This window comes from Humulus lupulus, chromosome 2 (assembly GCF_963169125.1).
Source record: "Humulus lupulus chromosome 2, drHumLupu1.1, whole genome shotgun sequence".
NCBI lineage: Eukaryota > Viridiplantae > Streptophyta > Magnoliopsida > Rosales > Cannabaceae > Humulus > Humulus lupulus.
This window is the reverse complement of record NC_084794.1, coordinates 116,173,729-116,194,321: the sequence shown is the minus strand read 5'-3', so window position 1 is coordinate 116,194,321 and position 20,593 is coordinate 116,173,729.

Below are 20,593 nucleotides of genomic sequence, written 5' to 3'. Positions count from 1 at the left end.
AGATAAACTTGGATAGTTTGGCATCCAAGGTGATCAATACGACTAGCGGGCGCAAGGGTCGAGGCTAGAGATGATGAGCAGGGCTAAAACTATCCACCAGTCCCTGAGAACCGACAGCATTTGCTTGCTGATATGCAAGCTAGAATTCAGAGTCAGGAAGAGCAGATTCACCTGAGATTGGAAACAGGTGGGATCCACTCTATGAAAGATTCAGAAGACAACATCCTCCAATCTTTGAGGGACGACCAGATCCATTGAAGTCCGAACAGTGGGTGAGCATGATCACCTCCATCATGGATTTTATGAAGATGGAAGTTAATGACAGGGTGGCCTATACAACCTATATGCTTAGAGAGGATGCCCGTATTTGGTGGGAGGTGGCATCACAATCTCGAGATGTTTCTGCTATGAGTTGGGATGGGTTCAAAGATCTGTTCAACTAGAAATATTATAACATTGCCATCAGGGCAGCAGAGGTGAATGAGTTCATAGGGTTGGTAAAGGGCATTATGACAGTTACTGAGTATGCCCTAAAGTTTGATAGGCTAGCGAAGTTTGCACCAGACTTAGTGCCTACAGATGCGTCCAAAAAAGACAGGTTTATTCAAGGGCTTAATACTATGATAGTTCAAGATGTAAGGATCACATCAGTACCTGGGGAGACGACTTATGCCTAGGTGGTTGAGAAGGCCCTAACTACTGAGGAAGCGAACAACAAGATTTGGAGGGAGAACGCTGCGAGACGTGATGCTCGCAGGGCAGTTCCTCCATATATAGGGTCTAGTAGTGCGAAGGCCTCAGTTATCAGAAAAGGAAGACCCTTGATACCTCGACCACTGCTAATCCTGAGAGGAGGGGCCAGAGTGCCGAAGGTGGCCGCTAGGGAGGCGGTGAGTCATGGAGGAGCTATCTAGGAAAATGCCGGGCAAAGGCTTTATACTTGTGCGAGGTGGTTGGATACCTTAAGAAAGATTGCTTGACGTTGAAGAAAGAAGAACAAGGGAAGGTGGATAGCTTGACTCCAGCTCGAGTGTTCACCTTGACACAGGCAGAGGCTGAGGCTAGTCCCTCAGTAGTGACAAGTCAGCTTTCTAGTGATGATTTTTCATATACTATATTGATTGACTCTGGTGCTACACATTCATTTGTTTCTAGTAAAGTGATTGATATATTGTGTAGGCCTAGGGAGTATTACACTGTGGGGTTTGGGACTATCCTGCCTATAGGGGAGCTGGTAGTTTCTAGGAGATGGATTAGAACACTTCCACTGATGGTGGATAGTAGGGAACTATCAGTAGATTTGATTGATTTGGGTATACATGATTTTGACATGATTTTGAGAATGGATTGGCTAGTCAGATACAAGGCCACTATAGATTGCAGGAAGAAGATGGTGAGTTTTGAGTCTGAGAGTGAGGACCCCTTTGTTTTTGTGGGTATTATGCATGGACCACGCATTCCTATGATATCAGCATTGAGGACTAGGGACCTATTACAAGGAAGTTGTATAGGCTTTTCTAGCTAGTGTGGTGGATACTGTTAGGAAAATATATATTATTGCTCAATGGAATTATGGAAAAAACCAAATACAACTCTATGCAAAAATACAATGGACAAGATAATATTGATTAAATAAGTATTACAACTCAATTGCTCAAAATACAAGTAAATAAAAAGATGTAGAAGAAGAAGATTACAAACTCAATACTATAACAATACAAGTAAATAAGAAGAACAAGAAGAACAAAAGAATTAAAACACAAACAAACTCTCACACAACCAAAGTGTAGAGTAGTAGGGATCACCAACTTGAACAAGGTTCAAGACCTTTGTCCAAAAGCTTATTTCCCCCTATTCTCTAAGCACTAAGGGATCTCTCTAGGAAATAGCTCTCTGGAATTATCAAGCCTTTTGGTGTATTTTTCAGCCAAGTGCTTTGTGGATGAAAAATGGTGTTTCATACAAGTAAGCATTAGGCTCCTATTGATAGAGTTTGAGATACCCCTTTGAATTTCAAATTCCACCAACCCCCATGGCTGTTACCAATGTTTAATTGGATGTTTTATGGAATTAAAATAGAGATTTGGGAGTTACTTGGCTGTTGGAAACGTTCAAAATTGGATAAAAACCAAAATTCAAAGAAGTTGTCAGCCACTAGGGCTGCGGCGCTCAGTCAAGTTCAGCAACAAATTTTTTCAGTTTTTTCCAAAACGTTCCAATTTATTCCCACTTGATTTTGTAACTTCCATACACAATATGGGAGTTAAAATCACATCTCTATCAGCCATTTCTCATATGGCTTTATGAAATCCAATCTCAAATGTGTAACATATAATATACACATTATTGGGTAATATTTGGGAGTTACAAATTTGTAACTCCAAAATATGTCACATTTGGACACACACATGTGTCCAATTTTGTGACTCTCAATAATATGTTACAAGGTGTGACAAATCACATTTTGTCACATTATTTAATCTAATATTTTATTATATGAAATAATATAACATTGCCCCACTAGATTAAATAATCACTTTTTGTAACACTTATTTAATCAATCAAACATTATATTAAAATATAATATTCCTCCACTTGATTAAATAATCACTCTCTATAGAAACCTTTGCATTGGTGCATAAAGTAAAATGTCTTTCGACTTGAATTTTACCTTAGTGTAATTATCACAAAGTTTGTTGAAATTTTGCTTGCCGAAGCATTGAACCACTATCCCTTGATAACAAACCGGTGATAACACACACACCTTTGCTATGTTCACTTGAGACCTCAATGTCTCACTTTTGCAACGTTAATGGCCATGTGCACATTCCATTCATAGACTTTTCTTGAGAATGACTCCCAATTCTCATGAGGGGCGGCACCACCCCTAGATCTATATAGGTAGAACTCTTACAGTATTTTGTTACCCTAAAATACTTGTCTTTTCAAGACTGAGTTCTATTAAAAGACCTTTCGGTTTTAACCCTCATTTTGGTAACACACTAGTACTCATATCTCAGATGGGACAAAATTTGAGTACTACTATCTATTCACTTGATTGACTTGTTATTACCTATTGAACCTAATACTAGTTTGGTTACTAGTATTAAGATAGGTTACCATCACTACAACAATATATAGTATATATTACATTAAAGAATAGCATATATTTAGAAGTGCTATTATTGGTGGGGGATTAAAAACACACGGAAGACATATTTTGGCGCTATATGAATAAAACTCAAGCTCCAAAATGATTTTTTTTTTTGTTAGTCTCATCTGCCAAATTCCCTAAATCTAAGTTACCCAAAAGATTTCTCTCAACCTCCATCTCCGCCCTCTCCGCCCTCATGAAGACTCACTCCGCCCTCTCCGCCCTCAGTCACGAAGACTCACTCCGCCCTCACGAAGTCTCTCTCTCGTCTCGTCTCTCCGCCCTCTCCTCCTCACGAAGTCTCTCTCTCGTCTTGTCTCTCTACCTCACGAAGTCTTCTCAACTCATCTTTGCCTCACGAAGACTCGCTCCAGAGTGGAGCTCTTTCTCTGCCTCACGAAGTCATGCTCTAGATTGGAGCTTCTCTACCTCACGAGTTCTCTGCCTCACGCCCACTATCTCAGGTTCGTTTCTCTCATCCCTGATAATACAAATTGTTGGCTGAATGTTGTAGTTGGAGCTCAATTCTTTTCTTATTCCTTCATGTTCTGCTTTTGTAATTTAACTATTAAGAAAACAAAAGGTGGGCAACCAAAGATCAATATTTTATATATTTGTATTATATATATGTGTATATATAAAATGACAACAAGGGGTTTAATTTGTGTGTCTGTTCTTCCTCTTTTTTAATAAATAATTTCTTTCGTTTGCCATTGTTGTTGTAAGTGATATAACATTGGATTTTGTTTTCTTCCCACGATTCCAGTAAATATTTATACATAACCAAAATGATTTGAGAGCTACAAGTTATATGAAATTCAATTTTGATAGATCTATGTTACAAAGAGATAAGAGCTGAGTCTCATTTAATATTGACTTAATATAAGTGTCAAGTTGTAATATTTCATTGCAATGTATTGCCAGTTGATTTTTTTTTTGCTGGGGGTACACACACCTTAAGCAATATCTAGCTACATTCTACAAATTGAAATTTTCGTTGCTATGTAAAAAGACTTTGCGGTGAAATTCGATCTATTTCCTTATAAAGCTGCAAAGAAATTTTAGTTTCGGATAACATTACTGATCAACTATAATGGGACTGGGTAATCATTTGTTTGTCAATAGGTACTTTATGTTAATACTTTGTGATGAAACTCTATCTAGATTTCTCATTTGAAGCTTAAGAGAGGCTTTAGTTTTTGACAAAACGATTCAGAATGTTATTTATTTTGAAGAAGATGGAACTTCAAAAGAAACTGGATATTCTGAAAGCATGAGCGGCTGGATAGTTGTGTCCTTTTCTGAAGTTGAGAGACTTGGTAAAACATGTCCCGTTCCACCAAGCCTAACCTCTAAGAATGAAGTTGCTGTTGTTATGTACACAAGTGGCAGTACAGGTCTGCCAAAGGTTGGTTTCCTGCTATTTGTTTCTTTTGTTATGTTTCCTGTTCTCTTGCTTGAGCAATAGTTAGTACTGATCCAAATGTATATTGAATGTTAGATTGTACAAATACATTGTATTAGTGCAACATGCATATTAATATTAATTTGTCTATGTGTGTGAATAAATATCTATCTAAATATATAGGGAGCTAGTTCGGTAGGGGTGTTTTCCCTATTGGCAGGGGTCAATTTTTTGTATGAAAAATGGTATTTGTTATTTATTTGACATTGATGCTTTATCGATAAAGTGATTTATTATGACTGTTAGATTTAAATAAAATGGTCAAAATTGGTTTTCCTATTAATAGTGATAAAATAAAATTTCAATATGTAATGATTCCATATGTTTGTCTTTATTCATTGAAGAAGGCTTCTTTTGAGAAACTTGGTTGGAAGTGAATAATTACTGTACATTTTAGTTCAAGTAAAAATGTAATTTGGAGTTCTTCTTTACAAGTATATATTCTGAATTGAATACTTGTTCAGTCATCTTCTGAAAGTATTGAAACTTGAGCAATTAATTTGTAATGTCCAAGATTGCATGATGACATTTTTTGGTGTGACTGTCTAGGGTGCAGTAGTTATAACACTCATTCCAAAACTAAATAGCAAAGATGTCAATATCTGCATGGGGTAATTATTTCATATTCTTCAGATTTACAATAATTGAATTTGAGGTTTAACCTTGTTATTTAATACGATTAAAATGTTAAATTTTTGGATTGCAAACTATACTAGATTAGTGTGTCCACATGTGAAGTTATATGTCATACTTATATGCACGCAATCACTCGTCCAAATTCATTTAGATGCTAATACTTCCATATTTAGTTCCATGCTAGACTAACTATGCACTGTGAAATTCTTGCAATGGGTCGTGTTATTTTTCATTTCATGTGTATCTATTGCTTATTATTGCATACTTTTCTTTTTGGTTGATTATGCTTAAATAGGGCTCCTATTGGCCAAGGATATGGCTTGACAGAAACTTTTGCTGGAGCTGCTTTTTCTGAGGCAGATGACACAACAGATGCGTTAATTTCATCTAATATAAATATTCAACTGATTGCTTTTTGACATAGTGGTTATATAATATTTTGTATTGATTGCTTTTAGCCAGGTCTTAATGAGAAATTAAAATGCATGAAGCAACATGCTTTTAGATCAGTTCACTTAATATTATTGACTTCGATTTAAAAGGAATGATTTATTTTTTCTTATTATTTTTAAAATAGATTTTGGGAGATGAAAAGAGTGGAAATGGATTATGCAAACAATGATATTCTTGGAAAAGCAGTTGAGAAGAGTCTTAGCAGCATTCTAGCAAGTGAGTTTTATTTAAAGATGCGTGTTAGATTTAAAATTGTTCAAAAATCTTATTATTTGCATAGATTGATATGGTAAATAACTTAAATGTATTGAAAACTATATTTTATGTTATAAGAGAATTTGAAAACTAATATTGATGGGGCTTTAGTATGATTTATGCATACTTAGTTGTGGCAGAGGAATTGGTTCGTAGTAATTAGTTTGAGGATGCCAATAGGGTTCTCTTGTGGGGTGGTGGTTTATTCTTGTCCCATGTACCTTTTTTTTTTTAATTTTTTTATGGAATATACGTGTACAAGTAATGTTAGCATTTTCTTTTTTATAAGTTGATGCAATGTCTTGTGATTATTCCTTTTAAGGTTTAGGACTTCATCTGTAGTTGTGATGTTTACAATAGTGATTGTATATAATTGCTGCATATATAACATGTTCAGTTACGTTTTAATTGTAGTCATAAGGTTTCTTGTTCTACTGATTTTCTTTATTGATTAAGATAATATATAATGTATTTTCTTAGCTATGCATATACATGAACTGTTCTAATAGGTGATAATAAATAAAGCAATCTACATTTGTTTTGATATGAGTTTTTGCTGCTAAACCATCTAAGGGCTTCTCTTTTCTTCACTCCATCCCACTCTTGTTGAATTTGATTGTTGATCTGTTTAATCAAAGAGGTGTTCTCTGCATTTTCTTTTCTACTCGGCTATTATTAGTATTCATTGAAAGGCTTATATGGGAATAAAATTGGTCTCAAGAGTCAAGATAGTCCATGGTGGTAAAGCTACTGTATATGAACCTATCATTTTTAATATCTATGTTAGTTCTCTGTTTCTCCCCTTTATGGAATTATTGTTTGTTTGGGATTGATCAAGCAAAGATTACAACTTGATGATGTAAAATATATTTTGTATTGGGTTTATGAAAGCTGATAGTTTCATAGCTTTTGATAATGTAGCTTTGGTTAGTTTCATAGCCTTTTATTTTGTATTTGATTACCCTCTGATAAAAGATAAGTTTATTTATTTATTTTAGTTTCCCCTCTTTTGTTAGGAATTTTCAATTTTGTGAACTTTGAATAATCTTTTTCCTATTTGTAATACTAATGTATTTGGAGCTATTACAGTTTTGGTTTCATTTGGTGCTTGTAGTTAATTCTTAAAATAAATTAGCTATTAATGGTTCTGTTTTGAGTTTGAATTATGTGAGAGATAATAGTATTGATGTTGTTTTCTCTGTTCTTTTGACATTTTTTTATTATCAATTTTATTATGTATTAATTGGTGAACAAATATAATTGATTTTCTTGAACAATCAAAAATGTATTTATAATCTATTTGCGTGTATTTATGTTATTAGGTATGTTCTGTTAGGGTTCATCTATGTTTTGCTATATTTTTATGTCAAATTTTTCTCTGTTTTTGACAGAATTTTACAAGATGGTCTGTGAGGCAGATGAAACTGATCTAAATATACACGTATTGGCTGTCATGCTACCACATTATGATGGCTTGAGCTTGTAAAGAATGCTGCTTAACAGTTCATCAGGTTGTACTTCTGTTATTATTAGAGATTGTAAAGAAATAAGAGTTTGTTTATAGCATTGGATTTGACATGTATCTTAGGATTTTAGTTGTTTTAGTTAGTAAACCTCGCACGTATTCTTTCAGTGTGTAAATATGTGTAGGGAGGGATTCATTTGGTGCGGTTTGCATACATATTCAATTATATTGAATTTGATCAGCCAGATCTTACATTAACCTTATTGAAAGTTTTATAATTGGTGGCCTTGAGTAGTGTTGGTTTCTTTAACTTTTATTGTGCTTGAATGCATTTTTAATTGAAATCAGAAGTAATTAACTAGCCATTGATTCTCATGGTCTTCTAAAGTAGCATCTTTCTGATTATAATGTAATGTTATGATCTGAGTCTTTTCTAGTTTCATGGAGAATACTATCATTTATTATTCATTTATAGAATGCTTTTGACAATAAATTTATTGATGTGGAAGAAATTGCTTGCTTTTGGGTGCATAATATAAATTACAAATGACTTAGACACTTAGCTATGCTTATTTCTTTCTGTTTTGTAGGTGCACCAGTGGCTGTGAGGTTTGATGGTGGCAGGGCTTGGAAAGGCGAGGTGTAGGCTCGATGGTACGTATCTCTTCTAAATCTCTCTCTCTCTCTCTCTTGTCTTTTGATTTTTTTTCCCTCATAGGAGCGACAGACTTTTCTTGTTTAATCAATGGCGGTCCCCTATTTTTTTAGATTGCGACATTTAAATGATGAGTATTTCCTTTTGTTATGGTGTATTCAGTATTTCCATCTGTTTTCTGTTAATTTTGTTTGCTTGTAGGGTTTGCTTTTGTTTACAGCTTGCCTGCAGCTACATTTTGATCTCTGTTTCAGGCTCCTGTTAGTGGTATTTTTTATGCTCTGCCACTAGTTTTGTTTTATGTTTTTATGCTTTTTATGCTCTTCAAAAATTAGAGTACGCTAATCTCAACAGTATGGTTGTCTTCACCTTTCTGTGTCCTCACTGTAAGGTTGTCCCAAAGCTTCCCTTATCCATTCAGTGGAAAAGTACTTTAATTTTCATATATAAGGCAATCCTTTTATGCGAGTATGTGATTTAGTAAAAGCAATGAACAGGCAAAGAACAAATGGAGAGATTGGATTTCTAGCAGAAACAATGGATTACTGTCACATATATATATTATGTTGTTAGCTGCTGTAGTGTACTGCATTTGGAGGAATTGAAATGGCTGTGTTTTTTATCATTGCTCTCGTTCTGTATAACAACCCGGATTTTCAAGACTCGATAATGCGGAAATATAAATGTTTTCATTTAACAAAATGTCTCAAAAACCCATAGAAATAAAAAACTTTTTAAAAAGTCGTATGGCCATACTTAACATTTAATTACAAACATGTTTTATAAAGAATAGAGTGAGCCTAGTTTAAGAAAATTACACAACATTTCCAAAAATGAAACGGCTTTCCAAAAGGTCGGTCCACATGTACATTTGCAAGGAAGACTCCAGCGCTCACTGCTCTGCCTTGCCCTTGCTCTTACCTACAACATGAAACAACTAGGTAAGTGAAAACGCTTAGTAAGATCAACAAAGCATATAGAGAATTAGGGTTCCAGACCCTACACAATCAATTTCAAGAACGCTAAAGCGTCCTGGAAAACTTATGGTCATGCCTGATAACCAAGGATAAATTAATTCATAATTAGATAAAAATCTTGCACTCAGAAAAAATCCCAAAACAAGCAGATATATTATATCACAACTATATCTTATCAACAATTATATCCCTGCACTCAGAAAATCCCAGAGGAAGCAGATATATTATATCACAACTATATCTTATCAACAAATATATCCCTGCACTCAGAACATCCCAGAGCAAGCAGATATATTATATCACAATATAATTCGAGACCAACGTTCTACAATTTCCAACAATTCAGGCGTAACGCGCCCTCCAACATAATTGCTAATCTGTAAAAGAGAACCGAGTCTCCACACTAAGATCTAGCCAATAAATATTCTCATCAAGGGTAACTATCGTGTTACCTAGGGCATCGCTACTTATCCAAGAGTGTAATCCAATTTACACGGTTTTACGGAGACTTCTATGTTAATCAGTGGTACTGGTGAGCAGTTTCCCCTAGGGTGTTTAGCCTCACTCAATCTTGGCAACCCCTAGTATCTCTAGGCACTCTCACTGAATGGCCAATATTCACGGCTGCTATCCGGGAATAACTTATCAGAGCACTTGCTCGGATTCTAACCGTCCAATGATTAAGTAAGCATGAGGGCCCCTAGGTCCCATTTATTTTGATGCCCCTAGGTTTAACCAGCTTATCCTCATCTCATGGCCACTCGTCGCGGTAATGAGCCGGACATAAATAAAATCAAGCAGTGTGACGGGGATCAACCGTCTAGGGTATGACGGACATCTACCGTTCATATTTTCTAACTCAGCACCCACTAGATTAACGTCTCTAAGCAACTTTCTACGATAAGGTATATATGTGCATGTATCCCTATACTAACATACAATACAATAATTGTTTCATGTTGCAGCCATACAATAAAAGTTGACTTACTTGGAGTCCTTAGCGCTCAGCAGGTTTTCACCCTCCAATATTCAGTCCAGTTACGCTTAGCCAATACTGTAGTTATCCATACAGTATACTCGGATTAATTATGGCACTCATAATTCATTATCATTATTTTGGGCAGTTTGGTCATTTTAATAAAAGTCATTTGTAAGGATTTATAAACCTTATTTGGTTTTAAATCTATTAAGGAAAGTCATACAAAATATTCGAGACTAAACCCTAAGTCTCGGGGAGACCTATCCTAAGGTCTCGATACCTAGGCTCGGGTATCACAATGGTATTTTCCCACAATCCGCTAAAAATCTTATTCTTTCAAGATATCACTATTAACCCGCACTTTCGACTAGTCGGTTAAAATATGTAAGATTTTAGCCGGTATTATATCCAGAAAATACTAATAAATTCCTTAATTATTTTTAAAGAAAATAAACTCTTAAATTTTCCTTTTATTTTTCTTAAGGTTTTAATATCTAAAAACTGTTTTAAGAAAATTGCCTAATTTGTCTTAATTAGGAAAATCGTTAAAAATTTCTCATCTTGACTAATTAATTTTCCAAAATCAATTAATCAATTTTACTCACTAGAAAAATAATTCATTTAATTATTTTCTCAAAATATAGGGTTTTAAACCCTCTTTTAATTTATTAACTATTAATAAATTAAATCTCTTATTTTTAGAAAGAATAAAAACTCTTAAATAAAAATAATTCATTTAAACCCAAAGGGGTAATTTTAGTGAAAATATGTTTTCAAGACTTACCAATTTATATATTGAAATAAGCAAAATTTTACTTTTTACCTTATGTTCCAAAATCTCAATTTTACACTAAGTGTGAAAAGCCTATTTTTCACATTTTTAACTACATATTTTGTTAGTTCATAACTTGAAATTTACTTACCCAATTGTTACAAAAATTTCCCAATTACATTTTTGTTATGCCATTTAGGTCTTTGTAAAATCTTAGGTAAAAATGAGCATTTTTGATTGGTGAAATCATTTTCCAACAATGAGGTAAAAATGCCTTATTTTCAAGTCCTTATTTTTTCCAAACTTTGACAGTTAATAACTTTCAAACCGTTCAATATTTTCTTACCAAATTTTACAGTGGAATAATAGGTTATGCCAGTAATATGTCCACAAAATTTTAGAAAAAACTGGGTTCATTTTCCCTATACAGTGGCTGTCCAAACTTGGTTCCGAAAATAAGAATACGAAAAAAAAACAGTTTTTTTACCTAAACTTTGAAATACCATAACTTACTCATTTCTAAATATTTTTTAGTGTTTCAAAAGCTCAATTTCATGTACTCAATCTCAACAACATCACTGTACAATTTAATTTTACAAAATCAATATACAGTGGCTGTTTGACCCCTTGGAAGTCACAGCTCAAAACATGTTTTGTTTTAGGGTATCCTACAAAACCCTTGGGGGTTTTGGTTCCCATTTTCAAAAATCAATACACATGCATCAGAAAAATTATTAAACAACTACCATAACCTTATTACATCACCAACAAGAAACTTTAAGCATTAAATATACAAAATAATGCTTAAAACTAAAAACCCTACAACAAAATCATCAAAAGTAAACTTTTTACCTTTTTGGTGTTCTTGCTTAAGGTTTGGACCTTCCTATTAGCTTTGAATCCTTCAAAACCTTTCAAAAACCCTAACCAACTTCCCCCAACAATATAGTTAATTAGCTATTTGAAAATCTATGCTTAAAACTTTACAAAAGTCTAGATTAATGAAACATTACCTTAAGGAAAACCCTCCCTAGACAAAGACTTAGCCTCCAAGTTTCCTTGGTGTTCTTGAGGGTGAATATTGAGAGAAAACTTTGAGAGAGTTTTCAAAAAAGATGATAGTGAATGAGAGAGGGAGAGTGGTCGGTTCTTAGGGTTAGAATTGCTCACAAAACTCTTCAAAATATCACAAAATACTTGAGTGCTTTTCTACCCACTTGCCCACTTGACTTCTTAATTAAATGAGATTTTATCTTTATAAAATTGGGTTCACACAACTCTAAAATACCACATGGCCGGCCACCCTTTTCATTTTATCTATGTTATATATAAGTTTTTTTTTTTATAAAGGTTAATAAATGTTTCATAAGAAGAAAAGTCCAAATTGGCTTTTGACACCTTTTTCACTCTTATTAATTTTTAATCACCAAACTTAACATTAATTAATTAAATTAAATGTCTCTCACATTTAATTTAATTAATCACATAATAAAATTTAATTAATTAATCACATAATTAATCACATAATAAAATTCCCCATTTCGGCAAAATTAAGCATTTAACACAAAATGCCTTAAAATTTCCATTTTCTTTTAGGTTTATTATTTTTTTACCAAACTTTAACTTTTATGAATGTATTTTATGCCCAAAATATAATTGCCATGATTTTTCATTTTATTTTCCGAGATTTTTACCCGATCAGGGTTTTTGTGTCGGTCTAGGACCGAAAGTCTTATCTTGACTTTTAAAATCACAAAATTCATATTTTGGCTAGCAATAACTCATGGAATACTTACAAAAAAAATATAATATTATTTAAAATAATATTCTTAACCCGGGGGAAAAATCCCGACCCGAGTCGTTTAAAGGTACCCGAAAACGTAGGACGTTACAGTCTGCTTCTAGTTTAGCTGCTGAAGTTAAACATTTATTGCATCATAGGCTTATCATTATTAGAAAAAAGAAACTTTCTGCCCAGGATAATCGTTTACTAGCTCAGTTCACTATGTAATTGTTTAGTGTTCTGCTCTGTTTTTCCCTGTATTGGTTTTTCTTTTAGCTTGCTGTGAGTTGTTTTTTGAGGCTTGCTGTTAGCCATTGGTTGTTTGAGTTGGTTTAGTGCCTATCTTTGCTTGTTTGATTAATGAAGTTCATCCTTTCTTCTTGATAAAAAAAAAAGCATTGTAGTTCATCCTTTTTTGAGGCTTGTTGTTAGCCGTTGGTTGTTTGTTTCCCTTACTTCTTTTTTTTTACAAATGGAACATGGTCTCTTTCTCTCTCTCTAAATATATGTATATAAATATATCTATCTCATCATATATCATTCAAGATTCATCATCCTAGCCCTAGTCCTAACTCTTCATATGAGATTTTCTTTTATATAGTTATTTTAGAGGTGACATTATTTTAGTGAAAGAATCCACTTTTACTATGCTCTTTATATGTCTGATACAGAAAACTCTCATGTTGGCTATGCTCATCTCAAAAATTGCTCGAATTGATTATCCAGTAGAATGGTGAGTTTTTTTTTTCCCTTCAAGGTCTGTTATTGGTTTTCTTCTTGTAACTGTGATGTTTGTTGAAACTATGCTGTTTCAATAAAAATGCCTGCTTTCATAAAGACTAAGATATATAATTTGCTATGTGTTCCTTTTTCTGTTTAGAGTTTTTATAGCTAATATGCTACTACAGTATTTGGAAAGGAACCTATTTTGATTTCTTAACTCACTTTTATAAGTATTCTAAGTAATCTATGTATAAATATATATCACAGGCTGCTGGAGTTGAATTCCCACCTCGAGAAGAGAGCAGCGTACCATTCTTTACTCCACCCAAGACCCAGCCAATAATTTCTCCTGTTACAAAATACAATGATGCTGCTATTGAGGCCTCTTTACAGTCTGATGCTTCAGGCCTCAGGTACTGTCTCGATGACAACTAACTTTTGTTTGTCATAAACATTTATTCAAATTCTTAGTACTTATTAGGTTTTATTTTCTTATATTAAACACAAGATAGATGCAAAATAAATTTCTAGCAAAGACTAGTTTTTTTCTTATTAATAAATTGGGATATGATTCTCCTTCCACCCATGTTTTCCTGGACATGTTCAATCACCACCAAAGTGTTACCTCATTAAATTATCATATTTTTTTCTTAGTTATTTAAATTAAGGGTGAGGAAATACCATTATATCACTACCACATCAAAAGTTGACGATTTTAACTTGGTTATGCATCTTGTGATCACTGCAAAATTGTTCCGTGCAATTAGCTTCCTATTCATTATCAAAGAATTCATATTGTAGCACTTTTTTTTAAATTATCTTTATGAACATAGCTTAGCTATTAGACGAATTTATGTAATGGAGAGTTTTATTGTGGGTCAAATTTATATAATTCACGGCTCAAGTAAATGTCTGGGTGCATTGTACAAAAGAGAAAAAGTTAACTTTTCATTCCCCTGTGAGAAGTAAATGGTTGTTTCTATTTATTTCTTTCTCAATTTAGTTTTTCTGTTGCTTTTACTGCCTCTTGTCGTTGTATTTAAGTTTTTTGTTGTTCTTTTTATTTTGTGAGCTCTAGTTTCCAAGGACTCTATAGTGGGTTTGGATAGTTTCTTGGTTGTAAGAGTTGTAATTTTTTTTAATGATGACTCCTAATTAAAGGTCGAATGATGTTGATAGTTTATTAATTGGTATGTAATTTTGCTTTCATTTTAGTGGCTTCATTGGATTTCAAATTGGAAGGAACTTTATTTGTAGCAGTTTGCAAGAGGTATGTTCTCTTTTATTTTTGTTAAAATATTTTGCAAATGTTAGAGGAGTTTGAATATCTTAGATATTCATCCATAGTGAAGTAGGTCCTGAGATTATTATTATTGTGTGCTGCAGTGATAACGGAAGGTTGAGAACTTGTGTGTCTTAGTGAAGTAGGTTCTGAGAAATTTGTGTGCTGCGGCGAGATAAGGAAGAAAACTTGTGTGTTGTTTGAATATTTTGAATTGGTAATGATTGATGGTTGGTTAATAAATATGGCTGAAATGTTTTCTGATTTTCTGTTAGTTATTTGATGTATATCTAATAAACTTCAAAAACTCACAGAAATTTGAAAGTAGAATCCAAACCCATGTGGGAAATGTATTAGAATAATTATAAAAATAGCTTCTTGCAATTAAAAAACTTGGGTAATAAAATGTAAAACATTTTTTAGTGCAAGGCCAGTACATAAATTTTTTTAGTTTGAATATATACATCAAAAACCATATACAAAAGAAAGAGTAACATCCCATTAACAAAAGAACTATTTATGAGAAAAGGAAAAAAAAAAAAAAAACTCAATTGGAATATGATACAGGTTCTAGGCAACATGTAATTAGTAATAACCCCAAAAAAATTATACTACTCCTCTCAAGATGTATTGTAACTCACATGATATAGACAACAAAATTCTGAAACCTCGATGAAAAACATAATAACACCTTTAATATGCATATTTTTTAGGCAAACTTCCCCTTTTAACATTAGATAGATTTCTCCTCTTTACTCTACAAGAATGTTAGCCATTATGGGGAGAAAACATCTGACGCTGTTGTTTTCAGTGAAAAGAAAGAAACAGTTGCTTTGCCACTTCATTGAACTTCCAATGGAAAAAACAATAATTTCAAACTTTTAAACATGAAAAATGCAGCAGCAAAGTGTGTCTTGACTTTGCTGTGCTGACACCAATTAACTAACTTAGTAGTTACTAATTTGATCATTTCTGGCCAACAGAAATACAACAGAATATTCCTAAAGAAAAGAAAGAATAGAATACAAAATTGAGTTTACAAGAACCTGTGCATTCATGTCCAAGGGAAAAGTAACTCAGTAATGATTTTAACACTAACTTATTTTTACACACCATTAAGACACAATGGCTCCAATATTCACATGTTATTAACTCTTATCAAAACCCCATGAGCACAGAAGATTAAAAAGTATCCCAAAAATCAGAATTTCCCTTAACTTTATGGGAAAAGTGGGGTAACAATGGCAAACTTAAAAACTATGTTGTTGTAGAACCTAAACTCACCCTGGTTTAATAACTTGTAGCAATATGGAAGCACAGCCACAAATGGACTGAGCTTGAGATGCTCCGAAAGCAGCTTAGATAGATATTTGACACCACAAAACAAAAACAAAAAGTTAAGAACGAGCTTTATATACAAAAATCATCATAACTCATACGATTCCCAATTAAATTATGCAAAACAAACAAACATTAATACTATATCAAAAAAAAAAATTATTAAGAATATAATATTTATATAACTAAATAGAAAGATTAGAGAGATTCTCATAATAAATATATTTCTTCTATATAAAAAGTATACAAATAACTGAAGTTTTTTATTGTAGTTTTCCCCTGGTCAAGACAAGTCATTTTCACATGGTAGTTTAATGTTCTGTTTGTATCCCAGGAAACTAAACATTTTATGGTATTCCAGTTTGTTTTTCCAATAAAATCTATGAAGAGAAGAGAAAAAATGTTAGTGAACTGGTATCATGGAATTTGGTTTTGAGATCGTTACCTTTGGAGTAAGATAATGAATAAGTTGCATTTTCAGCCCCATTTCGTATGGACAGATAGGAGCTTTTCTCAGTAATATTATATTTTTGTCTTATCTCTCTCTCTCTATATACTCATCAGTGGGTTCTTACTCCTCAAACTACTACTCATCGTAAAACAATTAACGGTGTGGCCCATTAGGTCAAACTTTAACTTGATCTTCAATACATGTGCATAACAAGTATTGAGTGCAAATGGATCAAAATGATTATGACTATAATCATCTCTGCTGATAGTGTTGTGAATCCTTAATCAAATAGAATTGATCAAATAGCTTAAGAATAATCTTATAGAACTTTAGACAGAGAAAATAAAAAAACAGAGGTGAGAAGAAGAAGAGAATTTGAATGAAATAGCCACTTTCTTTATTGCTGAATATCAATCCACATTACAATCTTGAAAGCCTTCTATATCAATTTGTTTACAAGATTACAGAGCTAATACAATGTAAATTGTCATTAAAAGTAACCTGTACAATGTAATGTCTATTTATAGACAATTATACTTAACTAACATTACTAAGAAGAGTAAAACAGTTAAGTTGTTAGTGACAGAAATGAACAGGTCAGCATAGCTGACCGAACCAATTCCTACAGATAGTATTAGTAATTTTTAGAATAACCAGATACTGCAACATGTAGCAGCTTAAACTTTTCCTATATAGTAGTTCCTAGATGTTGCAATAGATCATTTCAATTATCAAGTGTAATTGCTCTGATGCATGGGCATATGTTATTTGCAGTGCATATAAGTAGACTATTATGGATTTAATAAAAAGAAACCCATTATAATTCATATACATCTTGACCACTACAGTTGCATCACACCTTATATAGTCAGCTGCTAAAATACTAAAACCAAACTAAATCACACCTTTATAGTTCAGCAGAATATTCATCCATAGAAGAGAATCATCTGAGAGTCAAAGTAGAGTCCAAGCCTCACTATATTTAGGCACAAAGGAAAGAAAGAGAAAAACTGATAGTCACAATAGAATTAGAAATTTATATTAGAAAATAGAATCAAAATTATGATCCAGAAACATAAACATGAAGGAAACTGTCTGTCTATAACTGTGTACAAAAACCATTATCCCTTCTAATAGTACAAAGACTAGAGCCAATATATAAAATGGTTCTAAACTGAACCGAGCATCTTGCTCTTTAAGAAACTTGTCTCCAAGCATCCGAGCAAGATTCAAGCCTGAAGAAGAGGCAAAAAGTGACTACTTCTTTATTTAAGATTATGGTAGTCCAAAAACAAAAAAATGAAGTTTAAGTACCGCATAATCGTGTTTCCCCATCTCTCAGTGGCTCTCCTCTTTCTTCCATTCTCAGTCTTTCAGTATGACTAACTACTCTATGGTCCTCCGTCATCTTAATTGGTTTCCCATTGGCACTGCTACAATTAAACATATTCAGTATAAATTATCATGCTGCTGGTATAAATTACAATGTAGGTACTTCTATAATTATATTTGGACCACATCTAATAAGTATTAAACAATAATAATTTTACAGAGATATATTTAAGGAAGACAAAAGTAACATGATATGTGAAAGTAGTTACTAAACTGTATTAAAACATCATAAGTTCATTGTCATGATCATGTGTGCGTTAATGTGTTTCATCAATTGCTTAAGTTTATTCTGTCTGAGTTTGTGATTTATTTGAATTTTATTGCTGGTTGGGTTGGTTCATGATATTTTAATTTTACAGAGATATATTTAAGGAAGACAAAAATAACATGATACGTACTTCATAACACATGCTGAGTCCCCCACATTTGCACATTGTGCAAACAAATTTTCAGCACCATCAGTCCATACCAGAAGCACTGTTGCAGTACAACCCTGAGTAAAACTAGTTATATTAGCACAAACTATAGTATTATCAACATTCATCACTACACAAAATTATCAAAAAGATATCAAGTGGATATATGAATACACCATATATATGTAATAATATATATTTATGTTTTTTTTTATTTTTTGATTTTCCTGCTTGCTGTGCACATTTGTAGGGGCGGTGACTTTCTTTTTAAATATAATTTGTACACACTAAAACAAGAGTTTCAAATAATAATAACAATACTAAAACGTATACATACATATGTATATGCTGCTAACATTGTCTTATCTTCTTCTCTGTTTTTCAAATAATAATAATAATGCAATACAGTTTTATGAGATAAGTGAATAGTAGTTTGAGTAGACAATTATTAAAAAAATAAAATTAGAGCTTGGGTTGATTGTCTAAAAATTTGGATTTGTGAAATGTTTTATTCAATATCTATGTGTCTTTGAGTGAAGCCCAATTAGTTGTGTTTCTTTTGGTTTGTGTGAATGAAGTTTATTTTTTCTTTATAGTGGCTATAGTTTAGGTATTTATTAAGATCTATTTGATATTTGATATTTTATTAACTAAAAATACCCAACTATTGTTGAAGCCATGTGAGTGCCATGGCCATTTTAATCTCTTGGGGATAAATATTCTCCTGTATTGGTTCTGTTTGTATTTTTATGTCGTGATTTTACTTATGAATCTGTGAGCACCAATAATTTTTGTGTTGTAGATTGTATGGTTAACCTCATCTCTTACTTGGCAGGTACCTCTCTATTATGATGGGATTGGGGGCATACGCTTGTCATTAAAACTTTCTGACTCTAGCCAAACACCTATAGAGGTATGGATTAGTTTGAGTTGTAGTATCAATTATAGTTGTTATTTCACTAATATCTGCATTAAAATCAATGGCTCCAGATGCAAAATATTAGATTGGATTGGATCTGGAGAAATTGTTGCAGAAGGTTATTTTATTTCAAGTGATACAAAGGATGAGGTTCACCATGTTCCTCTTGGGCCTAGTGCTATGAAAGTGGGGATAGTTCTTGTGAGAAAGAATGATGCATTTCTGTGGAGGCCTTCAACAATTATGTCTACTATAAAAGATGCTATAGGTAGTATAATTGCATGGCCAGCTGATAAAGTTATAATTAGGTAATTAACTTTTTTTATGTACTCTTTCTGTTTACTATAACTTTAAGTTGAAGCATTAATTATTTAAATTTTGTTGTAGCTAAGCAAATGGACTCACAACAAAGACAAGTGCACAAAGGATGATGAATTGAAGGATGGAGCAAGTTTCGTTTACTTTTGTGTATCTTGTAATGTTTCTATTTTTCATTTTTGAAGTAAAAATTGTTCAAGATTATAAAACTTTATCAATTTATGCTTCCAAACTTAAGTTAGAACTAAGATCTCATGAAGTAGACACATTCATGGTTTGAATTAGTTATTGTTTAATGTAATACTTATGGTTTATCAATATATTGAGAATTACATTTTATGATTAATTTTGAATTTTTTTTTTATCAAAATACAATAATGAAAATCTTTTAATTAAAAAAAAACCATATAAGTATACTCATCAAAATAAAATTTAAAATTTTATTACTATATGTTATGATTTAAAAACATATTATAAGCATAAAAAATCGTTATGATTTATATAATATAACAAACTAAAAATGTTTATCAAAATAATCAAATGTAACAGTTGAAAAGTGTTATGAAAAAAGTATAAGATTAAATTTCAAATTTATAACCAAAAACTCTATCTAAATGTCATTATTTGAATATTATAGCACCTAAAAATGTGTTATTGAATAGTTTAAGATAACACCGAACATAACATTCAAATACTGTTATAGAAAACACTGGACTTTTAATAACAGGGGCTATGTTAGCATTTTCAGAAGTGTTATCAATAGTCTCGGTTAGCAGTTTTTAAGTGTTATGAATACTGTTTTTTCTTGTAGTGCATCAACCGTGAATCTATTTAGGGAGTCTAAGTCCCATCTCTTGAGATGTAAAATTGATTCCATTTGAATCATTTCTTTTCTCATGTATGCATACTTAGACACTCTCATTATTTTATTCAAACTTTGTTTCTAGCCATAGTTCGATTAAAATAGTTACCCCTTTAAAATAGTGATTTTGACCATAGTCAACAACCCCACTATTTTATAGTTTTATATCCAAGATAAACATTTTCCTTGAATATTAATTCTAGAAACCTATTTTGTTTCTAGAATTCTCATTTATGTTTTAAATTGATTCATTCTTGAATCAAAATATTACAAACAATAACTTTAGACACCAAGCATG